The sequence below is a fragment of the Carcharhinus amblyrhynchos genome, chromosome 28 (assembly GCF_965287045.1).
Source record: "Carcharhinus amblyrhynchos chromosome 28, sCarAmb.v2.hapA, whole genome shotgun sequence".
NCBI classification, from domain to species: domain Eukaryota; kingdom Metazoa; phylum Chordata; class Chondrichthyes; order Carcharhiniformes; family Carcharhinidae; genus Carcharhinus; species Carcharhinus amblyrhynchos.
This window is the reverse complement of record NC_137351.1, coordinates 5,111,078-5,125,434: the sequence shown is the minus strand read 5'-3', so window position 1 is coordinate 5,125,434 and position 14,357 is coordinate 5,111,078.

Here is a 14,357-nt window from a genome sequence, read left to right as displayed (position 1 = left end):
ACTGTTCTCTGGGGTATAAGTCCCACAGATTCACAGTCCTCTGGGAGAAGCAGTTTCTCCTCATCTCAGTTTTGAATCTATCTCCTCTCAATCTGTATGTGGGATGTTACAGCCTCGCTCCTCCCAAAACCGTAAAATCCCACCCGAGGTTGACAGATCTTTCCATTTTCTGCTCCCTCACCTGCTCCGATTCCCGTGGTGGATGGGGTGGTAAAATTCCTGCCTATATCTATGATCTTTTGTTTTAAACTGTCCCCACAAGGGGCAACATCAGTTCAATGTCCACCTTTTCAATCCCCTTTAGCATTTTATACCCCTCAATCAAATCCCCTCTCATTCTTCTGAACTCCAGCAAGTACAAACCCGAGCTATCCAATAGTTTTGTGTATGAGAGCCTTTCATCCCTGGAATCAATCTGGTGAACCTCCTCTGAACTGTCTCCAGTGTCAACATATCCTTCCTCAAATAAGGAGACCAGAACTGGACACACGGTTCCAGGAGTTGTCTCACTAATCTCTTATACATCGTGTTGAAATTTTTCCACTCATCGGGACAATTCACGAGAATACCAAATGCAAAAGGAACGACAATTTATACTATATGAGAAGAGAGTGCTGATCTGTTGGCAAGTGGATTCTGACTGGTCAAGGCATTGCCATGGAGAATGCCTGATGCTTGACAGTTAATTGGCAAGCTTTGTTGAAATTCTAACTAGGCAGATTGATTCTGATTGGTCATGGATTTGCCCTGAGGAATGAACCAGGGAATGGCTGCCAACTATTTTGTTTAGTTGAAAGAGGTGCAATGTGTGTATCTGTCCTTACTGTCTGTGAAGTACAGAGCTCTGTGCCTTAATATATGTAGCTTCTATTTTGACTGATAATCTTAAACTGGTTGTCAGTGTAATTTTTAGCACATTTAGGATTGTTCAAAAAATGTTACCCAATCATGGAACCATGTCTAATGTTGGCACTTACAAGTGCAGGTTATTTGGTTATAATCAGTATCTTGATGGGTGTGAACAGATGAAGGGACATGCTATATTATATGATCCACCACTGTTTGAAATGTATAGCCTACACGCTGAGCATCACACCACACTGAAATCCTTATACCACATTACTCATTTGTGTAATAGGCAGGATGTCTTTTTGGTTTGATGGCAGCATTCTGTGACTACTGCTTAGTAACAGCGTGAACTGGCTCGGTTCACCTCTTGCTCTAATATTTGAGACACCCTACCCTTCCTAACCTTAACAGGATTAGACAGGGTGGATTCAGAAAGAATATTCCCAATGATGGGGGTGTCATCATTGAACTAGGGATCACAGTCTGAGGATAAGGGGTAAACCTTTTAGGACTGAGATGAGGAGAAATTTCTTCACCCAGTGAGTGTTGAATGTGTGGAATTCACTGCCACAGAAAGTAGTTGAGGCTCAAATGTTGTGTGATTTCAAGAAGGAATTAGATACAGCTCTTGGGGCTACAGAGATAGGTGATATGGGGCAAGGGGATAAGGGGAGGGATCATGGTTTTGAATTTGTTGATTAGCCATGATCAAAATGAATGGAGGAGCAGGCTTGAAGGGCTGAATGGCCTACTCCTGCTTTTATTTTCTATGCATGTTTCTATGTATATGTACATTTTCCAGGGTGATGTGAGATAGACTGGGTGCATTTTAGGACTGGAGGTGGCAGCTTTGGGCCTACCTGTGAGTCTGAATGATATACATTGAGTAATGATGAGATTAGGATAGCCATTATCTTGCAGGATGGCTTTGATGCATCCTATTTTAGCATCAAAAGTTTTAAAGTTTATTTATTAATGTCAAAAGTAGGCTTACATTAACACTATGAAAATACCCACTTTGGCATCTGTTTGGGCACACTAAAGGAGAATTTAGCATGGCCAATGCACCCTAACCAGCACGTCTTTTGACTGTGGAAGAAAAACTGAGCACCTGGAGGAAACCCACGCAGGTATGAGGAGAATGTGCAGACCCTGCACAGATGGTGACCCAAGCCAGGAATCGGATGGAGATCCCTGGCGCTGTGAACCAACAGAGCTAACCACCGTGCCATCGTGCTGCCCCAAGATTCTATGGCGACCAAATGGCTCACACCCTCAGCCTCCTACTTTCTGAAATTTTTGGCTTAAATCATGATAGCGTAGCAAATCGAACCTGGGCCATCCTGGTTTGTAGCAGCTAACTAAAGTGCTTATTCACTCCGATTTCATTGTTCCAGTATGACTCACACTACGCCACGTTCTGCTGTCGGGTAATAGCAACTCTCAATCTTCTGGTGAAGAAGCATCCTCCTAAAACATTAATCCTACTTTCTTGCTTCCATTTACTGACTGACTCGTGGTGTGAGGTTAGCATTTTTCTGTTTTTTTTTAAATTTCAGAGCCACGGCAGTTGCAGCCACTTTCTTGTCCTTTCATTCCAATAGGCAGATGATTCATGAATCACAATTTAAAAGCTTCTATTTTTTTTGCGCGTCGAGTTCTCCCCTCAGTCAGTTTGTGAGATAAATGGGACCCAATTGCTGTTTAATCTCTCCCTGCTTGCATTCTATGCTGTCAATCCCAGGTTTATGACACCCTGAACTGCAGATCAAAGATGACATCCTATCGGTTTGAAAGTCAAATCAAATAAGATCGTAAGTTGGAAGATCTTTGCTTTGCCCATAATCCCATTAGATAGGGCCATGTGGCCACGCTGAGATATTTACTTAGGATTATATAAGCACGTGATCAATGCAAATGATTTTCGAAACTGTTTTCCAACTGCTTCTCTGAATATTTATGCCCCATCACATTTACTTTCTTCAGTGTAGCCTTTTTCAAGTTGCTTTAGCTCAGAAAAACGTCAATTTAAAGAGTTTAATCAGTTGGTTCATTCCAACACCTTTTGCTTTTGACACAGAGAGCTTCAACATCAAAATTAAAACTGAAAGAAAATCATTTCTCCTAAATAAAAGTTCATTCAGAGATAATGAAGGAATGTTTTATGGAGCTCCTGTAATTGGGCAAGTGCAGCACTCGTGATTTTTAAAGTTTATTTATTAGTCATATGTGGGTTACATTAACACTGCAATTAGGTTACTGTGAAAATCCCCTAGTTGCCACAGTCTGGTGCCTGCACAGGTATATTGAGGGAGAATTTAGGATGGTCAATGCATCTAACTGTCACGTCTTTTGAGGAAACCCAAGTACCTGGAGGAAGCCCACGCAGACATGGGAAGAATGTGCAGACTCCACACAGATAGTGATCCAAGTCAGGAACTGGGCCCCATGTATTTATCCCACCAATCCATCCTACCCTACACAGCGGGGCAATTTAGAATGGTCAATCTACCTATCCCACACATCTTTGGACAGTGGGAGGAAACCAGAGAACAGGGAGGAAACCCATGCAGACATGGTGAGAACATGCAGACCACACACATACAATGACCCAAGTCGGGACTTGAACCCCACGTATTTAGCTCACCACTCCATCCTAACCTACACAAAGAGGCAATTTGGAATGACCAATCTACCTAACCCACACATCTTTGGACTGTGGGAAGAAACCGGAGCACCGGGAAGAAACCCATGCAGACACAGGGAGAACATGCAGTCTCCGCACAAACAGTGACCCAGGCTGGGAATCGAACCTGAGTCCCTGGCGCTGTGAGGCAGCATTGCTAACCATTGTGCCACCGTGCTGTGACAGACCCTGGGTTTGATAAGCATGATGAGATCTTGTATAGGATTTTCCAGTCCTGCCCACCATGGGAATTGTATCGGGTGGGACACGGATCATGCAGTTGACCTCGGGCAGAATTTTCCAGCTTTGGGGCAAGTGCAGCTGAAAGATCCCATCCCTCGCATTCAAACCTCTCCTTTCAGGTGGATGTGAAAGACCCCATTTCAAAGAAGCACAGGGGAGTTTTGCTCAGAGTCTTGAGCAACAGTTAGCCCTTGACAAAAATCACACACAGACTAAAAACAGAAAATGCTGGGTAAAGTCAGCATTGTCTGTTTTTGTTTCGGATCTCCAGCATCTGTAATATTTTGCTTTTATTGATCACAATCAGATTTTTCCAGGTTATAGCGTGTTATAGCGTGTGTATCTTATAGTGTGTGTCTTGTGCATCTGACAATACAGCAGTAGCTTCAGAAATAATTAATTAACTTCAAAGGGCTTTGGAACACCCTGTAAGTGTGGAAGATGTTATATAAATACAAGTCTTCCTTCCTTTCCTTTAATTTGCATCCTGTCCCCTGAAAGTTGATACTTGCAGGAAAGACCAAAACAACTTACATTTAGGTAGCGCCTTTCACATCCTTTGAAAATCCCATGCTGTGAGTCACAATGAATTAATTTCATGTGCGATTACTATTACTGGGTGGCAATTTCACCTTGTCTCTGCGTGGGTTTCCTCCCAGTGCTCTAGTTTCTTCCCACGGTCCAAAGATGTGCGGGTTAGGTTGATTGGCCATGCTAATTTAACCCTTAGTGTCAGGGGAGATTAACAGAGTAAATGTGCGGAGTTACGAGAATAGGGTCTATGTGCGATTGTGGTTGGTATAGACTTGTTGGGCTGAATGGTCTCTTTTTGGATTGTGGGGATTCTATGATTTTACTGCTACAGTCATACACAGCAAATAGCCTGCTCATAACCAGCTCCTACAACCAACCAGTAAATGAATGACCAGTTAATCAGATTTTGGTGCTCTTGGTAAGGGAAAGGTTTAGCCACATGCTCTGTCTCACTTTAGATAGTGAATTAAGAGGTGACACACTGGCACAGTGGTTAGTATTACTGCCTCCAGTGTCAGGGACCTGCGTTCGATTCCCAACTTGGGTCACTGTCTGTTGGAGTTTGCACGTTCTCCCCGTGTCAGCGTGGGTTCCCTCTGGGTGCTCCGGTTTCCACCCACAGTCTGAAAGACATGTTGGTCGGGCACATTGGCCATGCTAAGTTGTCTCTCAGTGTACCTGAACAGGCACTGGAGTGTAGCGACTAGGGGATTTTCACAATAACTGCATTGCAGTGTTAATGTGGGCTTAATTGTGACAATAATAAATAAACTTTAAAAGAATGAGCTCTGCTCCACTTCCTTGAGCAGGTTGATGGGCTTCCTTTCAGCAGAAAGACATAGCTCTTTCTCTGCACTGTTTGTCTGTGTCAAGTTTTAACGCAGCAACTCCTGGGCCAGAGGCAAATGGGATGATTCCTGAGTGTATCTGACACTAATCTCACAGAGCCAGACTCAATCACTCTCCCAAGTCATTTTCCCTAGTGCTGGCCATTCTCGCTCTGCTGCCAGAACAGAGAATTTGGCACTCAGCAAAATCTCTATTTACTTCAGTGGAACCCAAAAAATCCCAGCAGTGGGCATTGTTGGAGAATCTGGCCTGCCAATTTTTTTTACGCAGGGATGGTTAGTCAGATGCCATCATAAGTGTGACAGTTAGCCACAGGATCCCTGCACTGGAGCAGAACGGAAGTGTTGCTTCACTTTATAAACGTGTTCTCTATTTTACAAAACCTGTAGCTGACAGCTCATAGATTGGGTTTGTGCATTTGGGAAATGGAATCATAGAATCCCTGAAGTGCAGACGGAGGCTATTCAGCCCATCGAGTATGCACCAACTCTCCGACAGAGCATCTTACCCTGGCTGTATCCCTGTTACCCCAAGTATTGACCCTGCTAATTCCCCTAACCTCTGCATCTGTGAACAGTAAGAAGTATTATAGCATGGCCAATCCACCTAACCTGAACACCTTTGGACTGTGGGAAGAAACTGGAGCACCTGGAGGAAACCCACACAGACACGGGGAGAAAGTCTGTGTGGATTTGTACAGTCACCCAAACCTGTGTTTTTTTATTGGTACCTTTCAGCACTTTAATTCTAATCAAAAGAGCCAATTTAAATTAAGTCCAATCATGATCCCCACCTGAGGGACCAACAAGATCCAAGCTGACAAGACAGGATAGAAAGGATAGCAGAACTAGAGGGCACAGACTCAAAATAAGGAGAGGGGGTGCAGTTTAGAACGGAGTTGAGGAGGAACTTTTTCACTCAAAGGGTGGTGAATCTCTGGAATTCTCTGCCCATTGAAGTGGTGGAGGCTACCTTGCTGAATATATTTAACTCACGGGTAGATAGATTTCTGATAGACAAAGGAATTAAGAGTTATGGGGAGAAAGCGGGAAAGTGGAACTGACCCACTTCAGATCAGCCATGATCTTATTGAATAGCGGGGCAGGCTCGAAGGGCTAGATGGCCTACTCCTGCTCCTATTTCTTATGTTCTTACAAGAAATTGCACCCCATCTTGGGCTCGATCTAACAAGATCCACGCTAATAGGATGACGCACTGTATCCCACCCGAGTTTGATCTGCTGCTTCACATTTGCCAAAAGGCTGAGATGGCTTTGAAAAATTGCATCAGGTGAAGCTTTGGTTTTACCTCATTGGCTACCCTGACCCTTTACGCTACCTAACCTGGTCACACCACCATAGTGGGTACCAGCACATATCTGTGAGGCTAGCCTCGCCCACTGCCTGATCATTGTAAGGTGCCAGGTAAGCACGTTTGGACAATTGGGTTGGTAGAAATCAGGGGGCATTGTTCATCTCACAAGGGGTGAGGCAATTTATTGGGGGCTGGTTCCTCCATCAGCCAGTGAGAGTAGATCTGCCTTGAAATGAAGCACTATATTGTAGCACTATCGTAGTGAGGTTGATGTGGGCAAAATGATTAAAGACCTGAATCTTGAGGAACATTGAAAGTATAGTTACTTCAACAACAAAAACACCTCAACTCCTGCGATGCAAGACTCACTAATACTCACTGTCTTCTTACACATTATCATCCCAATTTTTGAAGTAGGGGGCAAGGGGGGAGCAGAATTGATTAAATCTTTGAACATACGAGGCAGAAAACAATGAGGAAATGATACTCAGCACCATCCCACCCATGGAGCCACACTTGTGCACCAGGAAGACTGAGCAACCTGTGGAACTATTGACTATCTAGGGAACTCTGCGAAATATCGCCCCAACCCTTGATAGTAATTGAATGGAAGTTTCCAGCTCATTACCAGCAGATGTTTAGCCAGCTCATGTTAAAGTTGTTAATCTGAATGGCTGCTTTTCTCAAGAGTCTCAGTTACTGGGCAAGGGAAAAAAAAACTCTTTCAATCTGTAGCCTGTTTGTTAATTCTGCCTTCTAGTTCTGACCTATTTAATTCAGTCTAACTTAAGTACCCAGCTCACATCAAGCATTATCCTTTCTAATTGATTAAAATAAAAATCAATCCTGAAAATACGCTTTTCACTTAAAATAAGGTCAACTTCTTTTGCAGAGGGTTGGAGCCTGGCTGTGTGATTTTTAGCAATGCATGTTTTAGTGTACTTGTGAATTCCTTTTTCTCTCCTAGTAATGTTAAAATAGGTTAAAGCAGGCAAAATAACAGGTGCTCATTGCTAATGTGCGCAGCACGGTATTGAATCGTGTGTGTACAACTGCCCAAGTCATCATTGTGAAATTTGCCCTCGCGTGACTTCCAGGAAACGGAAAGTGGAGAGGTGCTCAGCCCTTTAAGATTGCGAGATTTGAAAGGGTAAACATAGAGAACATGCTTCCATTTGTTGGTTCGGAGAGAATCATTAATAAATCTAATGGGGAATTCAAAAAAAAGTTCTTGATCCAGAGAGTGGTGAGGGTGTGGAGCTTGGGTGTAAAGTGGTTGCGGCAAATTGAATAATTGGGCAGGATTTTACAGCCTCATTCATCCCAAAACTGTAAAATCCTGACCAAGACCAATGGGCCTCACCAGGGCCCGCTCCCCCCCACTCCCCCGCCCACTCTGATTCTCAACATGGATAGGATGGTAAAATTCCGGTCATATGTTAATTTAAATTCTTTTTATTCATGGGACATGGGCATTGCTGGCTGGCCAGCATTTATTGCCCGTCTCTAGTTGCCTGACAGCAGATGAGAGTCAACCACATTGCTGTGGCTCCGGAGTCACATGTAGGCCAGACCAGGTATGGATGGCAGATTTCCTTCCCTAAAAGACATTCATGAACCAGATGAGTTTTTATGACAATCGATAATAGTTTCATGGTCATCAATAGCTTCTTATTTCCAGGTATTTTTATTGAATACAAATTCCACTATCTGCCATGGCAGGATTTGAACCTGGAACCCCAGAACATTAGCTGAGCTTCTGGATTAATAGACTAGTGGTGATATCACGAGCCACTGGGCTTCCCCTGAAAAGAAGTTAGATATAAGTGCATCTGACAGAAGGGAATGGGATATATGGGCAGGTGAAATAAAATCAGGCAGGAGGAGGCTTGTGTGGAGCAGAGAGACAGGCATAGAGCTGGTGTGTTAAATGGCCTATACCTGTGCTGTGATTTTACATAATTTAAGTGAAGTAGGTGGTGCCAGTGTATCAGTGAATTTATCAAACTGGAGCAACCCTGACATGCGAGGGGACAATTAGCACTGAACCACCTAACTCTGATATTCTGTTTATGATTCTGTTGTAATCTGCAGCAGGTGAAATGTCCCTATCAATCTGTCTGTGACATTATGCTCTTTAAGAGAGTTTGCACATATCAACAGCAACATATATTTATGTAGGACCTTTAATATGGGAAAAGTTACCGAAGATGCTTCACAAAAGTGCAAGGTGGTGGCACAATGGTATTGTCACTTGACTAGTAATACAGAGTTCCAAGAACAAACAGCAAAGGACAACACAGCACGGGAAACAGGCCCTTCGGCCCAACGAGCCCGCGCCACCATTTCAACATTGTGAGTCCGCTCTCCACCCATGACCCTTGTCTATGCTTATGGCACTCCACATTGGAAACCAGATTGAGGGGAGACTAATTTAGGGACAATTTGTTACACCAATCAGCCTAAGAGCACATCTTTGGGGTGTGGGAGGAAACCGGAGCACCCGGAGAAAACCCACGCAAGCACGGGGAGAATGCGCAAACTCCCAAACTTTGGGGGCAAGATCTGCAGACCTGGGTTCAAATCCCACTTTAACAGTTGGGGAAATTTGAAGTCAATGAACAAATCTACTGATGGCCAGTGTTGATTGTCATAAAAGTCCATCTAGTTCATTAATCCCTTTTAGGGAAGGAAATCTGCTCTCCTTACCTGGCCTACATGTGACTCTAGATCCACAGCAATGTGATTGATTCTTCAAAATGCTCTCTGAAATCGAGGTCAGTTCAGGATGGGCAATAAATGCTGGCCCAGCCAGCGAAACCACAACCATGAATGAATAAAACAAGAGAAACTGGGCTCCAAGCGAAACTAAGAGTCAGGGATAAAGATATGAGTTTTAAGGTAGGAGAGAGGTGGAAAGAACAAAGAACAGTACAGCACAGGAAACAGGCCCTTCGGCCCTCCAAGCCTGCGCCGCTCATTGGTCCAACTAGAACATTCGTTTGTATCCCTCCATTCCCAGTCTGCTCATGTGACTATCCAGGTAAGTCTTAAACGATGCCAGCGTGTCTGCCTCCACCACCCTACTTGACAGTGCATGCCAGGCCCCCACCACCCTCTGTGTAAAAAATGTCCCTCTGATATCTGACTTATACCTCGCCCCTCTCACCCTCAGCCCGTGACCCCTCATGATCGTTACCTCCGACCTGGAAAAAAGCTTCCCACTGTTCACCCTATCTATACCCTTCATAATTTTGTACACCTCTATTAGGTCTCCCCTCATTCTCCGTCTTTCCAGGGAGAACAACCACAGTTTACCCAATCTCTCCTCATAGTTAAGACCCTCCAGACCAGGCAACATCCTGGTAAACTTCCTCTGCACTCTCTCTAAAGCCTCCACATCCTTCTGGTAGCACGGTGACCAGAACTGGACGCAGTACTCCAAATGTGGCCTAACCAGCCTTCTAAACAGCTGCAACATCAGACTCCAGCTTTTATACTCTAAAGGCAGGGAGACATTTCCTGGCTGGCTCACGGTACAGCTATGATGGTTGAGGGAAGAGAAAGGTGGGATTATACAAAAGGTTGAAAGAACAGACAATTCATGGGAATGTTGTCAGACTTGGGGATACAGAGATGGGGAAGAATAAGATCATGAATGGAATTGAACAAATGGATGAGAAATTTCAGCTGATGGAGACTGTAGGCAGGATTTTCTGACCAAACTTGGCTTGAAACCGGAAAATCCCCTCCAAGGTCAGTGGACCTTTCCAGGATCGGCCCCCCCCCCCCCCCCACCCCCCTTTTCCAATCTAATTCCCAAGGCAGGCATCATGGCAAAATTCGCCCCTGTATGTCAACAATGACATGGTTGATAAGTGAGCAAGTGGGAGAGGAAGCGTACACAACAAACATACTTTCTAAAGTTGAAAGTTTATTTATTAGTGTCAAATGCGATGAAACACTTAGGGGTTACTGTGAAAATCCCCTCGTGGCCACACTCCGGCGCTTGTTCAGGTACACTGAGGGAAAATTTAGCATGGCCAAATGCACCTCACCAGCCCGTCTTTCAGACTGTGGGCGGAAACTGGAGCACCCGGAGGAAACCCACACAGACATGGGGAGAATGTGCAGACACGGCACAGACAGTGACCCAAGTCGGGAACTGAAAACAGGTCCCAGGCGCTGTGAGGCAGCAGTGCTAACCACTGTGCCACTGTGTTGCTTTTAACTGATCTTAAAGTTGGTGAAAACCAAAATTTTGCAACAGTAGATAAATGAAGGTGATGGTACATTGTTGTCTCTTTAATAATTATTCCTTTCCTATGAGAGTGGAAATTCCTGCCCAAAGTCAAAGGACCTTTAAACGATGCATCAAATTTTCCGTCCTGCCCGCAACAATGGCTGTGGAGGGCGGGACTGGAAAATTTACCCTCAAATTTTTTTTCTCTCCTTTGCACACACACACACACTTTCTATCAGGGGGTTAACGGATCAGGAGCCAGTGTCAAGGTTGAATACTCCCCCGCCTCCCTACTTCAGGGGTATCGAGGCCAGTCGTTGAGTCCCCCCCCCCCAAACATCGCGACTGAGATCCACTAACTCGACCCTGTCTAGCAACCTCGCCTGGGCTCTCGGTGCTGTGCTGGACAGCTCAATTACCCAGTGAATCACTGGGGAACCTGATCCCTCTTATTAGTATGCACACAGAGTACTGTAACTGGGAATCACAACACCACACAAAATAAGCAATGACAGTGCCAAGCGGAGCTTGCACCCACACCATCGGAACAAAAATAGGATTCAGCCTGAAGAGTTTTAATTCGAGGGAAGATTTGCTCATTTGGAAAAACTGGCAACATAATTAAAAATATTCCAAGGTGCCCTTCTGTGCGCGGCGCCCAAGACTTGTGCATAAAACTACCTCCTGGACATCAGATTTAAAATCATGAAATATTAAATGCCGAACTCTTTCTTCCTTTGTGCATAATACAGAATCAGATCTACCTTCCATGGGATGTAGTGAGCGCTCCACGTTAAGCCTCACCTGCCCTGGGCTTCATGTAATTTCGTCACAGTCCCGCACTTAGCTTATGAGAATGCTGCAGAGTATTAGGGCTGCGTGGGATCATTATGTTTCTTTTCATTGCTGATGTTTTATGATGGCCGTGAAATATCACACTTATTATAAATTGCAGAATCACAGGCGCCGATGTTGATTCTGTCCCCTTCGCCGTAATGTGGAGGAGTTTAATCCGCTCTCTGCTTCTCTGGGGGTGGTCGAAGTCCACAGGCGGCTGTCGATATTGTGGGCGCAGCTTTTATTTTTCGGGGAACGCGAATTTTGTTCGTCCCCAGTAAACCCAAATGAGAGACCAGATAACACAGCCCAATCCATCAGGCAAACCATCCACTGACTCCATCTATACTTCCCACTGCCTCAGAAAAACAGCAGGAACAATCAAGGACCCCACCCACCCTGGACATGCTCTCTTTCCCCTCCGACAGCGCAGTGCTTAGCAGGGACCTGGGTTCAGTTGCGGCCTTGGGTGGCTGAGTGGAGTCTGCACACTGTGTGCGTGGGTTTCCTCCGGGTGCTCTGGTTTCCTACCACAGTCCAGTGATATGAAGGTTGGGTAGCTGAGTCATGATAAATTGACCCTTAGTGTCAAGGGAATTAGCCGGGTAAATACACGGGGATGGGGCCTGGGTGGGATTTGACTCAATGGGCCAAATGGCCTCTTTCTGCATTGTAGGGATCCTATGATTCTTTCACGGGGGAAAGAGATACAAAAGTCTGAGATCACATACCAACTGACTCAAGAGCAGCTTCTATCCTGCTGCCATCAGACTTTTGAATGGATCTATTTTATATCAAGTTGATCTTTCTCTACACCCTACCTATGACTGTAACATTATATTCTGCACCCTCTCCTTCTCCCCTGTGTACTTTATGCATGGTATGCTTTGTATGCATGCAAGAAACAATACCTTTCACTGTATGTCAATACATATGAATAATAAATCAAATCAAATCAAAAAATTAGGCATGTCATTGTGGTGAAGGCTAGACAAGATAAAAAAATTGCTGTGACCAGTTAACACCCAGTTTGATCTTTAAAAGGCTAGAGTTGATGGAAAAATGCCAAGTGCTGAGGAATAGTACTGCCTCCACAGTTTAATTCCCTGGGCATGAATGAGTTGTCCTAAGGAGCTGATGTGATAAGTAGTCTATTCAGCAGTTGGAGATACCAGGAAAATGAAACAGCAAATCCCAATCCCTCTACCAGGATGACTCCAAAACCTACTTTATTACTTGGTTAGAAATCACATCCGATGATAGAAAAGGGACAATTTTTCAGACAGACACCAGATGGTTTTGTGGGAGAATGCACTGCTTGAGTTATCCAGACCACAGGACTTCCCAATGTATGCTGATGTGACTCGGTTGGTAATACTCTCCTCCTCTGAGTTACAAAGCTGAGAGTTCAAGTCCCACTCCAGGATACGAGCACAATATTTTGGGCTCAAACTTAAGGGAATACCGCACTCTTGAATGAACTGTTAAATTGAGAATTTGCCTTCCCTTTGAGGTGCAGCAGAAGATCCCATGTTGAAGAAGAACATGGAAGTCAGTCCCAGTGATCCAGTCAATTCTTATCTCTCAATAGGGGCGGCATGATGGCACAGTGGTTAGTACTGTTGCCTCACAGTGCCAGGGTCCTGGGTTCAATTCAGGCCTTGGGTGACTGTGTAGAGTTTGCAAGTTCCTCCCGTGTTGGCGTGAGCTTCCTCTCACATTACAAAGATGTGCAGGTCAGGTTGATTGACCATGCTAAAGTATCCCAGGATGTGTAGGTTAGGGGGAATTAATGGGGTTATGGGGTGCGGGTCTGGTTGGGATGGTCTGTTGAATAGTTGGTGCAGACCCAATGGGCCAAATGTTTTTGCACTGTAGGAATTCTTTGATTTTATGAATATCACAAAGATTTCAGAAGTACTTCACTGGCTGGAAAGCACTTTGGGAAGTGCAGTAGTTATGAAAGTCATTGTGAATGCAAGTCTGTCAATTATTTTCTGATCACAGCCAGACGAGCAATGGAAACACTTCAACTGCTTTTGTGTCCATGAAATGCACAGGAAGAAATGTAACCAGGATTTCCATTGACTTCTGAAGGCATGTGTACATGTGCGATCTTTAGGGGACAGCAGAAGAGCGGCAATTGCGACTGCACATTTTCATCCTCCATTTAAGAAACTTGGGACTACTAGTGGCAGTTCGGCCAAGCTCCTCATTGAGATCAGTCAACTCAAGCACGCATTGGGATTCAAATCTGAGATCTTCCCATACTCGAGAGGTCAGTCCCACACTGGGAAGTGTATTGACCAAAAGAGACAATGAGATATTAACATATGATTAAAGATTGCTCCATGGGTGAGACAGTTTAGCTGTTCTCAGCCTCAGACACAATAAGAGTGGAAAGTTTCAACCCTTCCTTCCAAATGTGACAACTTTGCCATTAGTGCAAGGTCCTCAAACAACTGTTCAATCTAAACTTTTCACTTATCGCTAATGTGATGCATGTAAAACTTAAGCTTGTTTAATGTGTTCCCCATTACTAATGTTTCAGTGGTTTTATCTTGAAACGCAGGAACAGACTGTTTAATCCCAGAGGATGAACAGCTAGGCAGCCTCTGCACCATCACCCTCAACTTGTGAGGAATAGCCATCGAGGGCACTTAACTGGATGCACATCAATACATTAACAAATGTATCCAGTCTGGGTTACAGTCTTGTGAGAGCTTTGTGGCATTAACTGCCGCTGATAAATGGAACTGTGGTGTGTTGCTATTAAAGATTAAAAGCAGACATAGCTCAGAA